This window comes from Macaca thibetana, chromosome 4 (assembly GCF_024542745.1).
Source record: "Macaca thibetana thibetana isolate TM-01 chromosome 4, ASM2454274v1, whole genome shotgun sequence".
NCBI lineage: Eukaryota > Metazoa > Chordata > Mammalia > Primates > Cercopithecidae > Macaca > Macaca thibetana.
The window spans coordinates 70,078,752-70,101,706 of NC_065581.1; the positions used below are offsets into that span (position 1 = coordinate 70,078,752).

At 35.7% G+C, this 22,955-nt stretch overlaps 1 protein-coding gene and 1 long non-coding RNA gene across 5 annotated transcripts in view; both read left to right on the forward strand.

The window, feature by feature from the left end:
• Positions 1–19,125, forward strand: part of LOC126952150 (uncharacterized) — a 48,201-nt gene extending 29,076 nt beyond the window's left edge. The window contains exon 4 of the long non-coding RNA XR_007724804.1: positions 1,432–19,125. This is a non-coding gene — a long non-coding RNA (uncharacterized LOC126952150). The remainder of the gene's footprint in view (positions 1–1,431) is intronic.
• KCNQ5 (potassium voltage-gated channel subfamily Q member 5) overlaps positions 1–22,955 on the forward strand; it is a 567,929-nt gene that overhangs the window by 91,956 nt on the left and 453,018 nt on the right. The gene's annotated exons all lie outside the window — the stretch shown is intronic.

Sequence of the window (22,955 nt, forward strand, 5' to 3'; positions counted from 1 at the left end):
ATTCCAATATTAACTAGGATAATTATTTTACAAAATCTGAATATATTAATATAATCTCCATTTTTCATTTTTAAGAAATATTATATCTAAATATAATAATTTTCCTTTGTTATATATATCAAAATTCAAATATTTGTGATATTTATGTTATACTTTTTACTGTTGATCTTAACAATAATCTAATAAGCTTTCTACTTAAGTCAGTGACTATATTACAGAGTTCCTCTTCTAGATTTGCCTTTGTAATCAGGTTATGAGCCACATAAAAATTCCTAATATGTTATAGTTGCATCTTGTTCTTAACTCAAATGTCATTGCTCATCTTGATTATGTATGTTGTTTATCATAAGGAATTCCAACTGATTTTTCACAGCCCCTCAAAATAAAATTTATCTTTTAAGTTTATTTAAAAGAATAGTACGTACTTCTGAAAAAAGTAAAAATTGATTCTGAAATATTTAAATGACTGTTCACAAGAATAAATGCATAACTTCACAAAGTGACTATTTCATACAGGAAAGCAATTATTTGGATGTGTAAGGCATAGTATGTGTGGTCATATTTTTTATCTATTTACTTATGAGTGAATTACCATATTAGCATGAAAAGCTACCCTTAGCATCAAGGAGGCTTTTGTTTTAATTCCTGGTTTTAAGTGCATTTGCTTAGTTGAATATTCATTTGGCTTTTGTAGTACCAAAAGCAGTGGGTGAAATGTGGCTCTAGGGGCTTCTTCATGGCCTTTAATTGTTTCAGGAGAAGCTTTACTATTTATCAATTAATCCTGGGTACCATATTTTGTATAGAAGATTGAATTTTTTTTTTTTTTTTTTTTTACATAGGAAAGACTGGATTAGTGACTTATGGCCGTGTATAGTAGGTGTTTAATTACTATCTATTAAGTGGATGTTGGATGTCAGACATGAACTGTCATATTTAGGTTTTCTGACATTTGAGAGAAGCATTCAACTTTGGTGAGACAAGAGAGAAGATTGTGTTTTCGCAAAAGCACCCTTTAGAGAACAGATTGCAGGGATGTGTATTCATAAAATGACGTATGAACTTTTTGCTCAGCTTTAACCACTTTCCTCAATGCTATCTCAAAGCAGCAACTTAAATTCAATCATGCGTTTGATCAACACAATGTTTATTAAACACATATTGCACGCCAGAGTCTTCCAGGGATGGGAAAAACAGCTCCTATGGAGTTTGCATTCTAATGGAGGGAGTGATAATAATTCCCAAAGATGTTGAAATTCATTTGTGAGCATGTTTCTGATTCTCGACAAAATATGAGTCCCCATGTGGTGGAATCTCACTGGCATAATCTGATGAACTTCATAAACTGTGTCACAGCAGAAAGTGCCAATTATTTAGTTTGAGCAGATCTAGACAATTTGAATATCTAACACCTAGTCTTCTTTCACCCAGGTTATAAATGGCCTGCTTAAGAGGAATGGTTGAGCCAATCATCAGTAAGGTATTGTATATCTCAAAACTGCTAGAAGAAGGGACTTTTTATGTTCCCACCATAAAGAAATGATAAATGTTTAAGGTGATAGATATGCTAATTACCCTGATTTGATTATTATACAACATATACATGCATTGAAACATACTGTATTTCATAAATATGTACAATTATTATGTGTCAAAAAATTTTTAAATGTTTTAAAATGAGAGGGAAATGGTTGACCACTCTAGATTTCACAGGAATTAATTACCAAATAACATATCATGACAGAACATTCTTGGATGTTATTTTAGAAAATAACACATGTATTGTCAAAACACTTATTTTTAGTACAGTCTTTAATAAAGCCTTTATTCACTTATTTGGGGCTTTGGGGCTCTCAATCTTAGCATCAACCACATAAATAAGGGGTGATAGGCACAACATAAATTAAGTCATTAGTTTAGAATCGCTCTCCATGAGGCTGCCTGTAGATTTTTTTAATCATCCATCTAAACCACAGAAATAAAAATTGAGTGAATACTTTTCTTTATGAATCCATTTCCCAAAAGCATGAAAAATATTCCTAGCGCTAAGGAGGTGTTTGAAAAATTTATTTATTAAGGATCATTTGTTTAGTGGAATGTTCACTCAGCTTTTACAGTACAGTAGTACCAAGAGTAGCTAGATTCCTGCCTTAGAGTCTTGCACAGTATGACCTCACACAGCTCTTTCTTCCAAACATCATATGCCAGTCATTACCTGCATATGTCTAAGAGGGCAAGGATCCCCACCCTCTATGGCCACCCCAAAGCATACATACCTCATGCATGAAGTTCATTTACATTCTTACAAATTGACTTTGGGTGAAGAGTTATGAAAAGCCTTCTCTTCTTTACCCTGTATTGCTAAACATTTGCCTTGAATGACTTTCCTGAGAAACTGAGGTTCCCCTGGCAGTCAGTATTTACTGATTCTAAATTCCTTTAGAAATCCATGATCTTCTAAGAAAGTTCCTCCAAGTTGATCCTAAGAAGGCATGAATAGTTAATTATGTTACAATGTATGCCTCTCCCTTTGCTGGTCTGCATGTTCTGCTTGCCAGTTTTCCATCTGCAGTTGGTGGCATTAAGCAGCAGCTGCATTCCTTTTATCTTGGTTTTCAATTGGAGATTCAGGAACTAAGCCAGGTCTTGAGATTCTTCCTTTCTGCTCTTTTTTGTTTGTTTGTTTTCTTTTTTTGACAGAGTCTAACTCTGTTGCCATGCTGGAGTGCAGTGGTGTGATCTCTGCTCACTGCAACCTCTGCCTCCCAGGTTCAAGCGATTCTCCTGCCTCGGCCTCCCAAGTAGCTGGGACTACAGGTATATGCCACCATGCCTGGCTAATTTTTGTATTTTTAGTAGAGATGGGGTTTCACCATGTTGGCCAGGGTGGTCTCGATCTCTTGACGTCATGATCTGCCCACCTCAGCCTCCCAAAGTGCTGGGATTACAGGCGTGAGCCACCGCACCCAGCCTCTGCTCCATCTTACGGTCTTATTTGAAATATTTTCACGCATTTGGGGTACCTAGACAAGGAGAGACTAAACAAATGATAGTTTCTCCTCAGTTTCCATTATAGGTTCCATTTTAAGCCTGCTATTGTATATCAATTGCTCTTTTTGTATTGAAATGTAAAGATAGTTTAAATTTGTTTTATAAAAATAACTCCTAAGAAATTGTTGAAACATGGATGTAAAATGCTGTCAATGGAAAAAACGGAGAGAGGTAGAGGTATTTATATTTAGCATTTATTTATTTATTCATTCAATAACTGTTTACTGAGAATCTCCTATTTGTTGGGATCTGTGGGGCATAAATAGATAAGATATAATTCTACTTCCTTAGAACCTGCAGTCTAAATTGGAAAATTCTAATCTTGCCCTGAACCAGCAGGAATCTGAATGCCCGTTCGGATATTTAGACCAACTTTTCTGATGGAAAAGTGTTCTGTCTTCACTGTGAAGCTTATTTTGAAAGACTGACAATGCTCATTGAGGTGGAAGACTGAGGCAGAGATCTCTCTGCATTAGGCATTCCTTGCTGTTTCCATTCTACCTGCTGTTTCCAAAGATAACTACACTCAGAAACCCTTCTCTCATGGGTTTCTCTGAGTACATCCCAATATTCTTAAATAATGATGAAGTAACAGGAAAAAAAATTTAATAACCAAAGTTCAGCTGCATACCAGCAATATTCCATTTAATTCTCTTAACAATGAGATGATACAGATATTTGGCTAATGAAAAACTTGGATACTAAATGGCCAAGCCAAGCCAGGATTCAAAGCCAGGTCTATGTGACTCCATAGCCTTGCACTTTTAAAGTCCTAATTTTGGAGCCTCTTGCTTAGGGTTCTTTCTCTGTGAAGGTGGCACCTATTCTTGGCAGTGGTGGCCCAATGAGCCCTTTGTGGGTAGCTCCCATATGTTCCTCTCTTGACTCTCTGATAACTCCTTTGCTTCCTCAAACAACTCCTCAGGGATTGGACAGTGCAGTTTCGCTCTCTCAGCACCAGCTCCAGAACCCTCTAGTGCAGGCAGTTCTCTAGACCGCTCCCGAGGCACTTACTCAGGGACTGACACCCCAGACTTGGGGCCCTCTGTCTTGAGACCACAGAGCTGGAGTCTATCACCAGTGTCTCAGGTCATCGAATAATTTGGCAAAATCTCATATTTCACTTCATCCTCATCCTTTCTATGCCTAATATGTACACTAAACTTTGGTGGGGACTCAGCAAACATTTGAGTCAATGTTAGAGACATGACCCGCCGCCATATCTGTTAGGCATGCACAAGGCAGTGCTCATCATCACGCCACCATGTGGCCTCTGGCAGTGTCCTTTGTCCCATACTGAGAAACTGCAGACACTGTGCACAGTGTCTCAACTTTTTGTAGTTGTAGTATCATCTCCATTGCTTTTTATTGCTCTAAGTGCACAGTCCACTTAACCTTCTGGCAAGTTAGCTGCTTTTAACCTGCCATGGAATGGATGGATACTCAAGTATTACAAAGCTTTTTTTTACATTATATATAAAAAGACAGATGACAAAACTCCCAGAAAAGGACTTCTCTATGAATTAGTGCATTTGTTTCAGTTTTGAATCTACCAAATTAATTGTTGCCGGTTCTAAGGGCATTTTTGATTCCTCCGTGGTTCTCACCTATATCATGTTGTTTGTGTTGCTGAGTCCTTGGAAAAAGTGATTGCAAAGGCTATTTTCTTTTCCCTTGTTCCCACAGATTCTAGAGGGGGTTTGACCTAGATTTTCTGCAGTTTCTTTCCTACTTAGCCATTTTTCAGCCAAAGAGGTTTCTGCTAACATGTAGAATTCCTTCTATGAGGAATCCATGCTATCATCAGTGCGGAGTGATATGTGAGTCATAATTACTATACTCATAAAACTCCTAGAAATGTAGAATGATAAGATATTTTAAGGATTAGTTTGTCTCGTCTTCTTATGTTCAGACTGAGAAAATGCAGATCATGGAGATTAAGGGATTTGTTCAAGGTCCCAGGGATAGTGGGCTCCAAATCAGAAGAAAATCCCAACTTCTAGTTCTAAGTCCATTGCTTTTCCCTCTCTCAATACCCATTGCTGCTGCTTCTTAAAAGAATCAGGAATATCTATTAAATGATTGTAGATTTTATATTTAAGTTTTTGAGTAGTTAGTCTCCTGTAGATGAGCATTCTTTGGAAGACAAAGCAGCAAAGTCAAAAGTGTAAGAATTTAGAAGCCAGACAGACAATAACCAAAAGAAGTTCTATCATTTTCTACCTATGTGATAATGGAAAAGCTATTTAATCCCTCTACACCTCAGCTTTCTGATCCATAAAAACAGCGATTGTAACATCAACATGTAGGGTTACTGTGAGGATTTAAAAAATTAATATTATATAGTGCTTGGAACAGTACCCAGCACATAGTAAATATTCAGTCAGTGAGACATGTAATTCTCGGATGTCTTCTTCCCCTTTATCTTCTAGAAACAGGTAACTTTTTTTTCCCTTTATGCCTAAAAGAGTGAATTTTGTTGCATTGTTATTTTAGATTGGTGATAAATCTTACAGACAAACTAATGTGTAAATAAGCTTAAAATACACATCTGATTTTCACTTTTTGTTTTTTTAAGTCCTGATCTCATTCCCCTCATGGACTGGGGAAAGAGTGAATGTAGGTTTATGAAGACATTTACATGTCATAGTCCAGCATTTTCCAAACAATGATCTTTGACCACCTGCATCAGAATCATCTGTAGGGATTGTTTCAAGAAGAAGATTCCTGGACTCCACCACAGACCCATAAATACTGTATCTTCATCACAGATTCAGTGATGAAGAGGCCCAGGAACCTCTGTGTTATAACAAACACAAAATGTATTTTTATACACTAATTTTTGAGAATCACTGCTGTAGATGAATCGCCAGTTAAACCCCAGATTACTTGACCAAAAATATTACTTCAATCATGCTAATTCCCTGTTTTCTCACTTGTCTTCAATTGGGCAAGGAGGGCTATCAGGCTGTGTGAACCTTATGGCTGTCCTACCTTATGGTAGGCTGAAAATATGCCCCCAAAGATGGCTGTATGTTTGTCCTCAGGGTCTGGGAATAGGGTACTTTATTTGGCAAAGGAACTTTGCAGATGTGTCTAAATTAAAGATCTTGAGATGCGAAGATTATTCTGGATTATCCAGGTGGGCCAAGCGTCATCACAAGGGACTTCAAAAGAGAAGGAAGGAGAATCAGAGTTAATACATGATGACAGAAGCAAGAGACTGGAGTGATACAAGGAAGGGGTCCTGAGCCAAGGAAGCTGAAAAAGGAAAGGAAACCGATTGTCCTTTCAGAGTCTTCAGAAGGAACCAGCCCTGCTGGTATCTTGACTTTAGCCCAGGGAGACTGATTTTGGACTTCTGATCTCCAGAACTATAAGATAATGCAAGGCATACTGTCCCTTTGCTCCACCTCTGTCCACTAGTTCTATGAATTTTTCAAAGTTCTGAATAAAACCTTTCTCCTGTCTAAAAGCCATCCTTGACCCTTCCAGCCAAGAGTTATTTCCCCTTCTCTGAAGTTCTAAGCCAATCATAATCTGCAATTTATTGTGCATCCAGTTATGAAAAGCTCTGTCTAGGAGTGGTTGTGTGCAAGAGCTTTCAAATCAGAACACCTAGGTTTAAATCCTGATTCTGCCACAACTACCTTGGAGAAGTTTCTTAGACTCTCTAAATCTCATTGTCTTCATTTGTATCAATCTCATCAGATGGTGAAGTTTGGAGATGCTCCACCTAGAAGTGAACTGACATGGTGGCTGAATCAGAGTCAGGACTTCACACCTGTGGCAATCATGGGAGGCATTGTTCCTTTGGCGTAGCTCAGATTATTGTCGTAAACATGACTATTCAGACCATGTTGTTGACATTTTATTAATATGTTCATGTTTGTTTCCCTGTTAATCCCATGAAATTAAGCATGATAATAATTATAATAACAATAATAATAATAGCAAAGTAGTACAGTGAAAGGAGTATTAGGTTTTGGTAGACTTTTTTTTTTTTTGAGACAGGGTCTCTTTCTGTCACCCAGGCTGGAGTGTAGTGGCGTGATCACAGCTCACTGCATCCTTGACCTCCTGGATTCAGGTGATCCTCCCGCCCCAGCTTCCCAAGTAGCTGGGACTACAGTTGTGTGCTACTACAGCCGGCTAATTTCTGTATCTTTTGTAGAGATGGGGTTTCACCCTGCTGCCCAGACTGAACTCAAGCAATCCTCCCTGGGCTCAAGGATTCTTCACACTTCAACCTCCCAAAGTGCTGGGATTACAGGCATGAGCCGCCACACCCAGCCCGATTTTGGTAGACTTTTGTTTCTGTTCTAGCTTTGCAATTTACTGGAATGTGAAAATAAAAGAACATGGTTTATTTATATTTAAAATGGAAATAATAATGGTACTTACCCTTAAAAATTATTTTAGGATGAAGTAAGATTTCAGGATTAAAGTCTTAGAGCACCTAACACATAGTAAAAATTGAGTATGTGTTAACTTATTAACAGTAATTGGTATTTAATTTTCTTTTTTATTTGTTTCTATTCTATACCATGAATCTTGATATACCTTTTACTTTATATATGGCAATAATATGAGAAAGAGGAGGAAGAATACTGGATAAACATCTAATATTTAATGTTATGCTTTGCTATGATATGTAATATAGGGTATAAATCTCACAGATAGTTAGGGTTTGCTGTTGGAGCAATGCTCATGCTATGAATGCATGCAAGGAACACATAAATCCTGCCTAGGAACCTCTCTTCTCCCCTCACTTTTTTTTACTTCTTTCTTTTCTTTTTTCCTTCCTTTCTTTTTTTCATCACAGGTGATCATATAAATAGTTTGGTATCTTAAGTACTTTAAAATCCATTGGATTTTGGAGCAATTTTTCAAAAAAAGTCTATGATTCAATACATTGCCATTCATCATTACCTTCCCTTTACAACCTTTCTGGCTATTTTAGTGCAGATGATAACTCTTCCATCGTAGCTAATTTGAATTCGTTTTTCAAATAAGAATTCACGAGCTACTATGCTAAAATTAAGGTCTATTACATCTTCTGCACTTCCATTGTCTGCTAATGTTGTAATGTGATTTTTAAGTAATTAACTTTCTTTTGACATGCTTTCTTATTTAGAAACTCAGGTTTATTTGCAAGTCGGTTATCTCTATAGATGTTTATGTATTTTATATAGATGTTTTCTCTGTGGTTTTCTCCCTAATTATTTTAGAGAGACTTGGAATTACTCATTTTTATGTAAGACATATAAAATAGCTCCATATGACCAAGGAAATGTGATACAAAAATGCTAGGAAAACTTGGTAGTAATACTACTTTTGTGGTTAAAGGCAAGGAAAGGAAAATCAAGCCAATTCCTGTAAGAAGAAAAAAGTATACTTGAATACACTAAATAGATGCTTCTTGTCATTCTAATATTTTTAAAGCAAAGAAAAATTTCCTCTTCTTTTTTCTTTTGCTTCTTTTATTCAAAGAAAGACATAATTTTATAAATAACTTGCAGGATTAAACTTACTTGAAAGGCAATGGGGAGTTTCCCCTCTGACCTGTAGGATAGTCAGTTCTTTGTGTATTCTTCCTAGAATACAAAAGGGGTAATTGCAGCAGTTGTAAGTGCCCCCTGGAAACTTTTTCTAGTAGCCCAGTGCTTGGAAATTGTCCATGGACTTACACACACACACCACGTGTGAATTTAATATGAGAAATAGAGGATTCCTTTGAAAAGCTATAAAACATGTGCTCTGTTGAGAGATTTATGCCCCTTGTGTCCCTCCTTGGCCACCGTACACGAGTGCCATGGCTGAGAAGTAAAAGTCAAAGCTGAATGAAGCCCACATTACTTTATAGACTTGAGGACCTGTGGTTTTACTCATGAATAAGTAACAGCTCATGCTTGTACAAAATGCCTGTCTGTCTGGGTCTCTCTCAGTTAAAAAGAGGTATTTTAAATCAAATAGAAAATATATTGTTTAACTTACCATAGGCTTCAGTGCAGAAATACAAGTTATATATTCATAACATGGTTGCATTAGAGAAGGGAAACCATATAAACAATTCAACATAATTCTAGTAATGTATTGGTTCACCCATGATAAAATTAACCACCTATATTAAAGAATACACTACGTTAAAAATTTATTTCTTATGTACTAAAGTGAGGATGTATTTATTACTTAGAATTTTTTCTCTGTTTTTCCCCAAAATGTGGTTTCTATTAAGAAAAAAACTTAATAGAGAATTTGGTATCCTTTCAAATAGACTTTTTAATGCAGTATGAAATTATATTATAATCTAGTTGATGGCAACATTACATTGAGTTATATTAATTATTAATACATCTGTTCCCCAAATCTGTAAACTATTAATATCTTTAATGAAGATCAAGTAGTAATCATTTAATTATTTTTCCTATGCGTGTACAAGTTTCCTCAAAACTGATTAATCATATTAGTTGTTGTTTTGGGGGGAATTCCACAGATTAATTTAAAAGTAGTATATGTGGGGGACATGGCTTGTTTTGAAGAAGCATAGTAGAAAAAGAGAATTTGTATAAGAATTATTTTTAAAGTTGAACTCACAGAAGTAGAGAGTAGAATGGTGGTTGCCAGAGGCTGAGAGAGGGAGATGGAAAGGGAAGGAGGAGATGTTGATCAAAGAGTAGACAATTTCAATTAGGCAAGAGGAATAAGCTTTAGTGGGCAGTTGTGCAGAATGGTGACTATAATAATAAAGCATTGTATGTTTCAAACTTGCTAAAAGATGAGATTTTAAATGTTTTTACCGCAAAAAAGTGGCCAGTATGTAAGGTAGCCGTTTTGTTCATTAGCTTGATATAATCATTCCACAGTGTAAACATATATCAAAACATCACATCATCTCCCATAAATATACACAGTTATTATTTGTCAATTAAACATTTTAAAAATGATTGTGTTTAATCACCAAAGATAGTATGTGTCTTTTATTCTTAGTAACAACCTCCATTTTGGATTAGAATATTTGAATTTTATAGTGAAAATCATCTACAAAATCAGTTATACATTTATCAGATAGTTTATGACAAAAATGGACACATCACAGTCATAGCTTTCTTAGCACAGTTTTCTAAAATGACTTAATCACAAAGTAATTTACAGGCAGAATAAATGGATTTCTTATGTATAAAAATCCTCATCTCACATTATCTAAGAAAAAAATTGATGTTTGGTTAAAAAAAAATTAATTCACAATAATAACATGAGCCCTTACACTTACCAGAAAAACCTAGGTATTTACAAAGTATAGATAAAAATCTGTTTTTTAATATTGCCATATTCTCACAACAAACAGCTTCTTTTCATAAATTTTAAAGTTCAAGGTAAACAGAGCACCTTTAAAAAATCTTGTAAAAGGTGACTGCCGGTGCAGGCACAGCAAATAGGGGAGATGATCAGATGATTAAAAAAGAATGGAGAACAGATTATGAATGTTGCTGAATAAATGCAAAGAAAATTTAATATTATCTTTAATTCTCTTTCATAGTTAAAGGAAAGAAAGAACAGCGAGGAATAAAATAGAGAGGATACAAAAAGCAGGAGCAAAAAAAGATGAAAGCCTTAGTTCTAATGCTTTTTAAATATTTTCAAATTGTTTTACAGATGGGGTCTCACTGTGTCACCCAGGTTGGAGCACAGTGGTGTGATCAAATCTCACTGCAGCCTTAACCTCCTGGGCTCAAGCAATCTTGAGGCTTACTTATTAAAGATAAACCATTCAGATCACTCTTAGTTGTGACATGCAGAGAAGTGATTTTTTTTGTTTTTGGAATACAAGTCAGTTGGTTTACTACTATAATACTTCAGTCCTTAAATATGAAAACACTTTCTTGAAACTGAGTAAATGTAACCATTAATTTTAAACTGTGATGAACCATATACCCCATGTAGCACAGCAGGGTCTCAGTATGACCTGCCACTGGGGCAAGAGGGACAAAAAGTGAGAGGTGTTCTGAGCAGTAACTTCTCGCATCGTCACTTTTAGCTCCTGGGCTGGAGATTCCTACTTTACATCTTGATCAAGATTTATGGGGAAATTAAAAATGCAGAAAATGTCAAGCCCATCTCTGAAGTATGATTACCAGTTTGTGTAAGATTGTCATCTCATAATATCTAAACATTATTCTTCATATTAAGTTAAAAATGTTTTCACATGAAAATTCAGTGATGGCATTTATGTACTCAGTGTCCATCTCTCTCAGAGAATATCCCTGTTGTTTTCTGAGGGCAGCTACTTTGATTTCACAATTTTTCTGGATTTCTTTTTTACTTTTGTAGACATATAGCAGTGATTTACAATGATTGCTTCTAAAATAATTTAGAATCAATAGCTAGCAACTGGTATTCCTTCAATAATGCCTCAGGTTTCTGGATTGGTATGTTAGTTAGCTGTTGCCACAATAATACTGCATAATATATTACCTAAACCTGAGAGGTATTCAGGAAGTATTTATTTCTTCCTCTTAGTTTGGCTGGTGTCAGCTGAGGTTTGGCTTATCTAGGCTGCCTTCAGCTGGGCATGGCCATAAGTTGCAGGTTGGGTGTAGATCTGCTGCAACTTGATTTCGTTCTTCTCGGACCAAGAGCTCTATAAGGCAGAGTCTTCTCATGGCCTTAAGTTGCAGGTTGGGTCTATGTCCACTGCACCTTTCTTTCATTCTTCTTGGACCAGGAGCTATATGAGGCAGGGTCTTCTCATGGCAAAAGGCAGAGTAACTACACCAAAGCCCAACCTGGCAATAACATTTTAATCCTCTGCTAGTATACTTCTGCTAACATACTACTTGTCGGCAAAAGTCACATGGCCAAGCCTAATATCAGTTAGGAAGGAAAATATCCTTTGATTCTAGTGCTAGGTTATGCAAAGTCATATAGCATATGGTATAGTTATGGGAAAGAATATTAGAAACAATAATGCAATATACCATGTTCCACCTTCTAGATCACAATTATTCACATGCCACCCACACACAAAATAGCTTACTTCCGTCTCATTTTATATATATAAATATAATTTTGGGAAATTCTCATACTTTTAATAATAAGTATGAAATCAAGTTCAAACTCCAGGATCTTGTTATTTATACCTGTTCCAGATGCAGTTCTTCTTGATCTGGAGGCTTGTTAGTTTAAAAGACAAGTTATCTAATGCCCCCCAACACACACTGCCAACATGTAATAGTGGAGTACTTTGGTCTGTGTGCCTCTCATTGGCCACCTTTTGAATAGAATGTTCATTGTGATTATCCTGTGAACACTCCATTCAAAAAGGGGGACAATGAGAGGTACACAGAAGTCATTGGTCCATAGCAATTCTGAAAATTGCCAGGTCTTCCTACTCTGGAGGAAGTTATGTAATGTTCTTTGATTAGGTATTACTTCTGTTCCCTGGAAATTAGCTAGAGAGAAAAAAAGATTGTATCAACACTTGCCTTGGTGAATGTATTCAGAAGTCATCAGGGCCTTCAAGACAAGCAAAGAAAGACATTTCCTTTTATTTTTGACATTTTCTGTACTTCATTAATATGACATCTCCTGGTACATAATTACACAGGTCTTGAGATTTCTAAAGTTCTCAGTGATATATTTTCTTTCTTTATCTTACTAATAAATACTTATTTAGGTTTTTGCCTAGGTAGCATATTTTAAGGACCCAAGCATCAAAAAGTACGCAAATGTATAAAGTGAACATGTACTTCCCAATATATTTTTATTTTTCTTATCTTTTTTATACACACAATAGTAGTATAAGTACTGTGCAATGTTCTTTTTTTCACTTAATATATATCATAGATTTTTCCATATCAGTGCATTAAGAGCTCCCTCATTTTTTAGAGCTATATATTATTCCATTTAATGAATATCCATTATTTGTTAAAGGGCAATTAAGGTATTTCCAGTGTTTTTCTATTATAGATAATTGTTGCAATGACTAATTTTGTAGGTGTGTCTTTTTATACATGGGTTAATACATTTGTAAGAAAAAATTATATAAGTGGAAATGTAAAGTCAAAGCATTTAGGAGTTTTGTTTTGTTTTGTTTTGTTTTCTGTCACCCAGGGTGGAGTGCAGTAGCATGATCTCGGCTCATGGCAACCTCTGCCTCCTGGGTTCAAGTGATTCTCCTACCTCAGCCTCCCGAGTAGGTGGGACTACAGGGGCATACCACCACACCCAGCTAATTTTTGCATTTTTAGTGGAAATAGGGTTTCTCCATGTTGGCCAGACTGGTCTCAAACTCCTGACCTCAGGTGATCCTCCTGCCTTGGCCTCCCAAAGTGCTGGGATTACAGGCGTAAGCCACCATGCCTGGCCTGGTTTATGAGTTTTTAATTTTAAAAGAAACTACTGAATTGCCTTCAATAGAATTTCTAGCAGTACTTACTTCCACCAATAATATAAAGAGGGTTTCTTCATCTACAATCTTGTCAACTCTGTGTTAATAAACTTTTGGAATTTGCTCAATGAAGTGAAAATGAAGTTGCTTTTCCTTTTTATGCATGAGAGAGAACTTATTTCAGGTATTAAAGAAGTTTTTGTATTTTTCTAAACAAATTTACTTTCTTATACTGGACCTATATTTTATTGGGTTGTTGGCTTTTACTGCCTTCAGTAGATATTAGGGCCAGGCACAGTGGCTCACACTTGTAATCCCAGCATTTTGGGAGGCTGAGGTGGGAGAAACGTTTGAGACCAGGAGTTTGAGACCAGCCTGGGCAACATAGTAAAATCCCATCTCTACAATTAAAGAGTTAGCCATGCATGGTGATGTGAACCTGTACTCCTAGCTACTCAGGAGGCTGAGTGGAACGATCACTTGAGCCCAGTAGTTCAAGGCTGCAGTGAGCTATGAACACACCACTGCACTGTAGCCTGGGTGACAGAGCAAGACCCTGTCACTATATAAAGAAAGAAATAATAAATAAATAAAAGATAAGTGAATATTTTGTGGGAGCTGCATATATGCCAAGGAAATTAGTCCTTTTTAGGTTAATTGAATTGTAAATATTTTTCATATTATTGACTTTACTTATATTTTAAACAACTATTTAGAATTTTTTTGTTTTTCTTTAATATGGATTAATTTATTAGTTTTTCTATTATGGCACTTAAATTTTAGGTAATAGAAAGGCCTTCCACCACTTTGAGGTTATAAAAAGAATTTTCCTGTACATTTATTCTAGTACTTTTGTTTTTTGGTTTTGTTACATTACTATCTGATCCTTTTAGAATTTGCTCTGGTGTGATGTAAGACAGGGATTCAACTTTTTTCTGTATGGTCACCCAGTTTTCTTAGCATCATTTATTGTATAGCTCATCTTTTCTGTACAGATATGAAATGCCACTTTTATCATACACCAAAATTTCATGTATTTTTTGTGTCTGTAACTTTATATTTTGCTTCTTAAATTTACATCTCTATTCATGCGGTAGCTTCATCTCATTTTAATTACTGAGGCTTTATAGTGTTTTTATGTGGTAGAGTTACTCATTCCTCATTACACTTTTTTTCAGAATTTTCTTGGCTTCTCTTGTTTGTTTCTTTTTCCATATAAACTTTAGAATGAGTTTATTTTGTTCTGAGAAAAAAAAAAGGTATTAACTTTCAGTGTGCTATTACATTTACAAATTAGCTGAAAGGACGAATGTTTTTATGGTACATTTTCTTATCCAAGAACATAGTATGCATTTTTATTTATGTATTTTATGTCCCTTAGAAGCATCTTAAAAGCTTTCTTCATATGGTTCTTGCATATTTCTCATTAAGTGTTTTTCTCTTTCTGATTCTATTTATGGCTTAACATATGTGATACTGAAAAGGAGGGACTCCAGCTGTTTTAACCATGGCTCTACCTCCAAATTCCCACAGATTAGAAGAAACAGATAGATGTTATAAGTAAGCAGATAAAAGTTTTAGTGAAAATGAGGGTTCAGGTGGGTAGAGATAGCATATTGGGTGCTAACTAGTTTTTCTCATCCTATTCAAGGAAAGCCACAAGATTTGTCTGGCACACACAACACGGGCAAAGCACAATGGAGATGGAAAGGTCTCAGAAGGCAGAGCAGTTGTCATTTAGAAGCAGAAAAGCAGTGGATCCAAGAATTTTTATTAGACTTGGCTCCATATGAAAGCTATCCCAAATAACAGTGTCTTTCAATACAATAAAGGTTTATTTTTCTCTCATGTAAATGAGTTATGGGTATAGGTATTCCAACACTGTTATGGGAATAACTTACACATCTGTGATTCAGGCTGCTTTTTTCCCCCTCTTTACTATCTTTAGTGTGTGATTTCCATCCTCAAGTTTGCCTCATGGGTCATAATGGCTGCTTAAGCTCTCACCAACATGCACATTTCAGGCATGAGGACAAAGAAAAGAGGAGTAAGGAAAAATGTGTGTGCCTTCAAGTGAAGCCAGTTCTCCTCTAGTACTTTTCAAGAAGCCCCACTCTGTCACTCGTCTCCTCCTTAAGTGTACAAGAGGTTGCTCCCAACAATATAGAAGTTCTGTTACTAAGGAACAAGGAGAGAATGGATTTTGGGGAGACAACTTCCAGTCCTTCCACAAGGAACAAACTTTTAAAAAACTATATCCTCCAAACGTGTTGAGAAGTGAGAAGGAAAATACCAAGAAGAAAATAGGAAAGTGAGTAAATGAGTACAGTTCAATTAGTTATCATGTTTTAGAATAATTTAAAACAAACTAGTGCTCAGAAAAACCTAAGCTAGATATTGCTGCTTTGATTTTGTAGTTTTTGAACTTGAAGATGTTTTCAAGAGTAATTGAATCACATGTTCCCTTTTTTTCTTTGGAATTGGAACCTCAGTAAGGGGTTAAAATACAATCCCCAACAACTACAGTTGGTATAGGGGTCACAAAGATGATTAAGACATAGTCCCTGCCTTAAGTAATATGAAATCTAGTGTGGAAGGCAAATAGATACAGAGATACTTCTAGTGCAGAGTGAAGAGTGATCTGACAGAGGTGGGCTCAGGGTAAGAGGGACCACATACTACAGGAACCTGAGGAAGCCTGAGTGGGGGAGTAGCATTAGGAAGGGGAGGGGAAGTGGAAATTGGGCTTAGTCCCAAAGGATCAGTTGCAGGGGAGGGTGTGGTTGTATATGTGGGGAGGGGAGGAGGTGGTGGGAGGATAGAATTAGTTAGCTAAAGAGAAGTGCCAATAGGCAGAGAACTTGCCCAACAAGAACAGAGTATGTGAAGTCTAGCAAGTGAAAGAGAGCACTGTTTATTTAAGGACTTTGCCTGCTCTTATGTCTATCTTCAGTTGGGAATGACTGAAGAGATGAAAGTGGAGAGGAAACCACTGTGACTAGATCATAAAGGGCCTTTGGGTCAAACTAATTGGTTTTTCCATTATGCTTGAGTGCAGGAATCACTGGAGGACTTGAAGCAGGGATGTGATGTGCTCAGGCTTGCATTTCAGAAAAATGATTATAGAGTCACAGTGAGAATGGATTGGAGGTCAGCAAGATTCAAAGAAAAGAGTACTAAAGAGGCACATTAGACAAGAAATGATGAGGGCTTAAACAAAGTAAAGCGTGGCAAGTGACTTGCAAGTCCTTGAGGTGGGAGAAGGGGGAAGAAACTACAGTATTTGGCATGGACTGAATCAGGAGGTGGGGAAAATGGGGGAAAGAAAGGAGGAGGATGCTCTAGTTTCTGTCCTGGACAACTATGGGAAAAGTATTACCCTTCACTAAGATGTGAAAACAGGAAGGAAAGTAGATTTTGTAGCAAAAATAAGGTGTGTTCAGTTTTCTGTGAAATGGGGTTAAGATGCTAGTTGGACATTCACATGGGACTAGAGAGGGTTTGAACTTAGGAAAAGAACTGAGCTGGAGAAATAAGTTTAAGGGTAGCCTTAAGCCATGCTGTGACTAAGCCACGGTGAGTTGTGTAGGGTGAAAAGAGGACAGAACTATGAATAATACAACATTTAGGAACAGGAGGATGAGTGAATAAAGGAGACAAGAGAAGGAACCAAAAACAAGGAGAAGTGAAACTAGGCGATAGCAGCACTGTAGAAGTAAAGAAAAACACTTCAAAGGCTATAGATGTCAAGTAAAGTAAGAGCCGCCATACTTACTGGATTTAGCCATATAAAGGTCATTGAGGAATAACACGAGGTAGCTTTAGTGGAAAGATATGGATGAGGAGTGTATGAGCACCAAGGAAGATAAATGTAAAATACTTTCAAGCAGTGATGCTCATTGAGTTAGGGAGAAGTTAGACTTTATGTCTATCTTTTTAAAAATGGAAGAGTCATGAGCAAGTTTAAAGCCATACAAAGGTAAGAGACAGACAGTATAAGAAAGAGAGGAGATGCTGAAGCAAGCTTCTGAGAAGTCAGCAGCAAGAGGAATTTGGAGAATATGTGAAAGTATTAACCTTGAATCTCCAGTGTAAGAGGAAGAAAGAAAACCTGGGTAAGTGTGGCTAAGAGGCTCCTAAGTGCTGAGGAGGACAACAAGGACAGCAACTGTACGTCTTAATGGTTTCTAATGGGTAATTGAGGAATGAGTTGCCTAGGAACAGATCCTGCATCAGCCCTGCAGCCCCATGAGGTTGAAGATTTCCAATTTGTACTTCCTCCAATCCACATGGCTATGTCATTTTCTCCATTAGTGCTCTGCTCAACACTTCAGGTATAAGGTAGCTGAGGAGGACAGTTTAATTTACACAGGGTTGAAGTTCTCCCAAATGGGTGTGAAGGGAGGACAAGGGGACAAGGAAGGACAAGAGACTTGTTGGTTTGGGCAATAAAGTGGCTACATTGGAAAGAGAATGAAGACAAAAGACCAACCTGGGTAATTCTGTGGGATGGGCTTGAGATTAGATCTTGATATTTAAAAATTAATTAAAGTCAAAGTGAGAAGCGAGCTGTAAGTTTGATTTCAGAGGAGCTTCGTAATACTGTGATTTCCCTCTTAAGTTCAAGACTGAAATATGTTATTTAATTGAATGTTAAATTGTTATTGCTTGATCTAAAATGAGGTAGTCTCATGAATAATCAAATATTATCATAATATATTCATATTTAAAATATGGTATCAAGTGCTTAACACAAATTTTTTAAATCATGTTCAATAACTAGTATTTTTTTAATGTAGCATTGAAGTTATAGCTGATTTCATTTGATGTTTGAGACTTTTAGTTGTGCTGTGGTTTCAAATCCCCCTTTTGATACCCAGTTAAGATTGATCTTTTTTACTCACAAGCTATTATTCTACTTCATAGGCATATAACCTTTTATTGCAGTAAAGCCCAGAAAAACTGGTGGATGATATTGCAATTTATACATCACAAACTGCAATAATATTAGGTTCTGTCATATAATTTTAGTAATTTAATTTAAAATTTAAGATTGCCAGTTTAGGCTCTGTAGTAACAGAATAACTTCTTCACAGATCAGTATTCTTAGCTGTAAAATCAAGGGACTCTAATTCTATGATTCTTTATTTTAATCTTATTTTCAATTTCACTTCAACCTCATGATAATTCTAGTATCAATTAATTAACTGTGCACAGTTACAAATTCTGTAGCTCAGCACCTAAGCCTTCTACATTGGCACAAGAGGAAGGCCATTGGTCAGAAAAGAAGTCCAATGACTACTTGTGGATAGTTTAACAAATATCTAACATACTGGAAAAAAATTCAAGATGCAAGATTTGCTGTTGGATAACTTGGTGATCAAAAAACTCTTTTCTTAGACTAAACAGCTAATGATAATTGATTATTATAACCTATATTTAAACTTAAAATCAGCGGTATTTGTAGGATGGATCTCCCGAAAGAATTATATAATTCAGGACATGTATGGACAAAGCTGCACCTTCATAATTATTTTATTTCAGCAGAATCCAATATGAGAATTACCGTTTCTTTCAAGAAGAGTGTTGAAGACATTATTTGCATTTTAGGTGTTTTCAAATGGCATATTTTGAAGATTAGGTTGAAGCCATTATTATAATAAACAACTTCCAATGTTTCTCTTAAAAGAGTTATTCTTTTTATATAAAATAGAGAACTACTGATATTTTTAATGTCTTAATAATGCACTAAATACAGTGTCTTTAAACTATCTTCATAAAAATGACTATATATCTTTCAATAATCAAAGAAAAATCTTAATTTTTAGGAACTATTTTTCATTTATTTTTAAAACTTAAAGTTTTGAATTAGTGAGTTTCAAGCACAATACAACTTGTCATTCCTCTAGATTTAGAATTCAGATTGTTATTGGTGACTATTAGAAGAGTCTTCTATTAAGCAAATTGGATTGTTTTTATTTTTAAGAATTTTATAAATGTAGTTTTTTAGATGCTTTGAAAAATGAAGAAGCTTTCATTTCTCTTGTAATTTGTATAAAAGCTTTGTTTATATAACAAGTAGAAATTTAACATTTTTCTGGCATTTTTAAATAAATTTGAAAAACTACTTAGACAATATTTATTTTTTTAAGCTAAATAATTTAAAAACAAATTTTTATGGCAGAATGTGTATAACTAGCATAGCAACTTCAAAAATGGATATTTCTTTTATTTTTGTTTCTTCTTTTGTTAATAGTCTTTTTTAAGAAACATGAAACTCACAATTTAAGATTCACACACATATGTGCATACACACACACACACACACGGATTTCCCCAATTCAAATTTTTAACATAAGATTTGTGACACTGACAATTTTTGTCAGAATATATCAAAAGCTCCAAAATATATCATCCCTTTGACCCTTGAATTCTATTCCCAGGAGTATAACCCAAGAAAACAAGAAAAATGTTTCTGTAAAAAGAATGTTAGCAGTGTTATGTATGATATTAAAAAGTGGCAGCAATCTCAGTGTCCAATAATAGGGGGCATAATTAAGTAAATTATGGTTCAATAGTAGTGTGCTTTACATTGACAAAAAATGATGAATATAAATTGCTAAGAAAAGATATGATCATCTGCTTATGAAGTAATGTAAAATGAGAAAGTGTAGAATTAACAATATAAATTATGCTTACATGTAAAAAAGATTTCAAAGGAAAAAATTTACATAGGCAATGTATAAACGTGAAAGTATTATCATTTTCTTTTAAAAAATACTTTCAATTTGACGTGACACTATTTGTGATATTTGTAATACAGAGCTTTTAAAGAATGTCAACTGTATGATGAATAAACAAAGTTTCTTTTTTTTTTTCTTTTTTCTTTTTTTTTTATTATACTTTAAGTTCTAGGGTACATGTGCACAACATGCAGGTTTGTTACATATGTATACTTGTGCCATGTTGGTGTGCTGCACCCATCAACTCGTCAGTACCCATCAACTCATCATTTACATCAGGTATAACTCCCAATGCCATCCCTCCCACCATGGTTTCTTTTTTTTTGAGATGGAGTCTCACTCACTGTGTTGCCCAGGCTGGAGAACAGTGGCACCATCTCAGCTCACTGCAACCTCCTCCTCCCGGGTTCAAGCGATTCTCCTGCCTCTGCCTCCCGAGTAGCTGGGATTACAGGCACCCGCCATCACGTCCAGCTAATTTTTATATTTTTAGTAGAGGCGGGATTTCACCATGTTGACCAAGCTGGTCTTGAACTCCTGGCTTCAAGTAATCTGCCTGCCTTGGCCTCCCAAATTTCTAGGATTATAGGTATTAGCCACCAAGCTCAGTCAGGTTTCATTTTTAGTAGTAACATTTGATCATAACTTTCATCATATATATTATTTAATGTTAGTAGAATATTTATAATAAAAGGAGAAAAAATATGTAATTGTTATGATATGTCTAATCAGCAATCAAACAAAGCTAGCACTGCCTCTGATGGGACAACAGCATACCAAGGATAAAGGTATGTGACTCCTATCCAGAAAACACAGGGGATTTTTTTTTCTCTTGGAAAGCCACCAGCCTGGTGCAGTTAGAAGCATTTCCTGAGAGTGTCTGAGAGAAGGCTTGGGTGGACATTGGAGGGTGGTGTTCTACCTGTGAATTTTGGCTCATTAGTAGGGTTTGATATCAATTTAATGGATAGAGAACTATATATTGGTTTTTGTTTGTTTACTTTCGTATCATTTATTTTGGAAACATTTCCTTTTACATTTAAATGCTAATGAAATCACATTCCCTATTGACTTTCTTATATTTGTGCTTTTCATAATACTTATGGGTAAGTATTGTTTCATGAAACTTGTCTCAGTTTTCTCTGCAGGGAAGGTGCAAGGTGGAGAGGTAGAGGGGCAGAGGAGAGGAAAGGAGAGCAAGAATACAAAATTTGTTACTTATGGATTGGGTGAAAAAAGTTTGAAAAATACTACCTTACAGGGCAAAAATAATCTGTTGACAAGAGAGGACTCAAAATGTTGACTTTCCAGGTTTCTCAGATTCAAAACAGCCTCAGGCCCTTGTGACATCATTCACCAGGAGAATTTCTTGGGCTGCTTTCAATTCCCAGAGACTTCATTATAGAATCCAGATATTCTGGTGTGTAAAAAAAAATTATTCTCTAAATTACTATAAATATATTGAAATATTATATTACACTTTAGGTTCTCAACTTTGTCCGTTTACTATTTTTTAGTATATCTGAAACAGTATGTTAATAAACTGGTAAGACTTTCAGTTCACATAATCTTTTTTTTTGCTTTTTTTTTTATTATTATTATACTTTATGTTCTAGGGTACATGTGCACAACGTGCAGGTTTGTTACATATGTAAGTTCACATATTCTTTATAATATCTTATGTTTCTTTATTTCTTTCTGCTGTTGTGTTGATTTATGACATTATTTTCCATGGTCAATTACAATAATTTGCATGGTAACATAGAAAAAAAAATTAAGAAATTAGGGCAACCAAGATGTCCTTCAGTAGGTGAATGGGTTAATGAACTGTGGCACATTCAGGCAATGGGATATTATTCAGGGCAAAAAAATAAGGTATTGCATCATCAAAAGACATGAAGGAATGTTCAATGCATATTACTAAGTGAAAGAAGCCAATCTGAAAAGGCTGTGTGCTGTATGATTCCAACTATATGACATTCTGGAAACGGCAAAACTATAGGGACAGTTAAAAGATTAGTGGTTGCCAGGGGTTAGGGAGAAGGAGGGATGATGAGGCAGAACCCAGAGGATTTTTAAGGCAATGAAACTACTCCATGTGATACTATTATTATGTAAATATGTTATACATTTGTCAAAACCCATATAATGTACAACACCAAGATTGAACCCTACTGTAAACCGTGGACTTTGGGTGATAATGATGGGTCAGGGTAGGTTCGTTGATTGTAACCGATGTTCCAGTTTGGTGGGGGATCTCAACAGTGGAGAAAGCTCTACCTTGTGTGGAGCCAGGGGGTATATGGGAGCGCTGTACTTCCGCTCAATTTTGCTGTGGACCTAAAAGTGCTCTTGGAAATAAAGCTTATTTTAAATCAAAAAAAAGGAATTATGAATTAATGTGAGAATTGCAAAAAGGATATAATTGTGGGGGAATTATAGAAATCAGCTACATAATTCCTTGGAGTAGCTCTGCTGAAAGTCTAACAATAGTGCTATGTCCAAAGGACTGAAGCAACCATCTGTGGTGTGTTATGGGGCCAACACAAAAGACAAGGAAAAAAAATCTTAAATTTTACCACATCGTGTTCTCTCAATGACCTTTCCACTCACTGCTTATTTTACTTTTACTGTGCTTCATCTCTATTGCTTCTGAACTTCCTTCATTTCATAATAGAAAGTCTGAGCCTTTGCCGCTTCACTAAATTTCATTTTAAAACCTATTCTTTCTTAGAAATGATAATACAGAAACCACTTTTACAAATACAACA